The sequence below is a fragment of the Genypterus blacodes genome, unplaced genomic scaffold, assembly GCF_046128005.1.
Source record: "Genypterus blacodes isolate CSIRO-AG114 ecotype Tasmania unplaced genomic scaffold, CSIRO-AGI_Gbla_v1 ptg000486l_1, whole genome shotgun sequence".
Lineage (NCBI taxonomy): Eukaryota > Metazoa > Chordata > Actinopteri > Ophidiiformes > Ophidiidae > Genypterus > Genypterus blacodes.
The window spans coordinates 1-2,500 of record NW_027467245.1 but is presented as its reverse complement, the minus strand read 5'-3'; positions in this window follow the sequence as shown (position 1 = coordinate 2,500).

The window sequence follows — 2,500 nt, the reverse complement described above, 5'->3', positions numbered from 1 at the left end:
CAAGGTCAACACACACACACACAGACTGGAGTGAGATCAGTGTCTTGGTGTGTTCCTTTGTGCGGTTGTGTGTGTGTGTGTTTGTTTTGTTCTCACAGGAAATAAAAACAATAAGAGAAGAAAAATTAAATTCCATCCCAACCTCCATCAGACACTGATTGATTGATTGATTGATTGATTGATGTGTAAGCTTTGTTCTTCTCAGTCCTCTGGATCAGAGAGTGAGTGTGTGGTCTGTCAGTGTCTTCCTGCTGCAGTCAGAGGTGAATTGTGGGTAAACTGCAGCTCATCACAACATGCTGACACCCGGGTGGATCCATCAATAGGCTAATGTTGGCATCTTGTTGTTGCAGCTCTGACCTTTGACCCTGAACCCCACATGGCTGAACATCAGTGTTCTCCTTTGATTCATGGCTTTGCGGCTCTGATTGATCAGGATCAGCCCCACTAACAGGCACGTTGGTGGTTCTGGTCTGGTGATGATGGAGGCTGTGCTGTTTTACATATTGTGTAACTGTGTAAACAATAACACGTCGTTCCTCAGTGGGATTGAGCTGTTTGATTTTCCATACACCATAAACAGTGTGTAGGACTCAAAGGGCAGCAGCAGCAAGTACACAATTATGTAACCAGATGTGTGTGTCTGTGTGTGTGTCATTCTTTTAAATGTAATCTGCAGCTTAAGTGAAAGTAAAACACAGACGTTCTGATCAGTTTGTTGCTGTGTAGTTCTGACCCGTGTGGTTCTAGCCTGAGTGGACCTGTGTGGTTCTGGCCTGAGTGGACCCGTGTGGTTCTGGTCTGAGTGGACCTGTGTGGTTCTAGTCTGAGTGGACCCACGTGGTTCTGGTCTGCGTGGACCCGTGTGGTTCTGGTCTGAGTGGATCTGTGTGGTTCTAGTCTGAGTGGACCCGCGTGGTTCTGGCCTGAGTGGGCCTGTGTGGTTCTTGCCTGAGTGGGCCCTTGTGGTTCTAGTCTGAGTGGACCCGCGTGGTTCTGGTCTGAGTGGACCTGCGTAGTTCTGGCGCTGGGCTGTGTTGTTGTGATATCTAATCTCCAGGTGCCACTCCTGTTAGTGATCGGGCACGAGGCCCGGCTAGACATGCACAGGAGAGCAAAGAGGTTGCCATAGAAACAAACCTCAGCCCGAGTTATTACATCACTGAGACTATTTAGAGTTTCACTTCCAAATAAGAAACCCTGAGAGTGAAGTCACATCCAGGGTTTGGAGCAGAAACCAAAGGAATGTGAAGGAGACAAAGGACTGGGTTGGGCCGGTTCTGAGACCTTTGGACCCTCAAAGGTCCTCTGAAGGTTCCAGACCAACCAAGCGTCTGTAGGTCCAAACCCTGAGAGGGAGAGGGAGGAGTGAGTCAAAGGCTTCTGAAGAGGAGGAGGAGGTAAAATGGAGAGGAAAAGAAAGAAGGAGAAAGAGGGGTGGGAGAGACAAGGGGGGGGGGGGGCAGTGAGTGGGAGGAGGAAGGAAGGAAGGAAGGAAGGATTGTATCCGATTTCCATCAAAGTTCCAATGGAAGGAGCTGAGGGAGACACGATGAAGAGCAGCAGCCTCATCCTCCCAGAGCCAAACAGAACCAGCCAACCTGAAACACCGAGTGACGGAGAGGAAGAGAGGGAGAGCGACGAGGGAGGAAGAGGGAGAGGAAGAGGACAAGAGGGAGAGCCACAAAGAGGGAGAGAGAGAGGAAGAGAGGGAGGGAGAGGGAGGAGAGATCTGAGGTTCAAACTATGATGTATACATAAACACACAACATGACATCAGTACCATGGTCCTTAGTTTTGAATATTGAAAATAAATGCTGATAAATGGCAATGAGGAGGAAGAGGAGGAGGAGGAAGAGCAGTGTGTGCGTGTGTCAGACCAGAAATTTCTGATCTACTCCAAAATAACTTGTAGGTGTTTATGAACGTGTGTGTGTATGTGTGTGTGTGTGTGTGTGTGTGTGTGTGAGAGAGACATAAGTGTGTGTACTGGATTAGCATGGAGAGGACAGAACAGCCCTCTGGAATAAATGAAGGAGGGCGTGTGTGTGTGTGTGTGTGTGTGTGTGTGTGTGTGTGTGTGTGTGTGTGTGTGTGTGTGTGTGTGTGTGTGTGTGTGTGTGTGTGTGTGTGTGTGTGTGTGTGTGTGTGTGTGTGTGTGTGTGTGTGAGGGATGCTTGAGCGGAGAGCTGGTGGGTGAGATGTTCTACCAGCCAGAGGGAGATAATGGTCGGGGAGGGAAGAGGAAGAGATGAAACGTGTGGGCAGACTGTAGATGGCACCTTTAAAACCAGCGTGGAAAGGTGCTGCGTTCTGCTGACAAGTGTGTGTGCGGGTGTGTGTGTGTGTGTGTGTGCTTACAGGCTTCCCTTTGACTGACGCCATCTTTTTGCACGTAAGGTCTCTTGCTCTTGCATTCGTTGGTGCGTTAGTTGGTGTGTTTGTTTGTGCGTTTGTTGGTGCGTTCGTTGGTGTGTTTGTTTGTGCGTTCGTTGGTGCG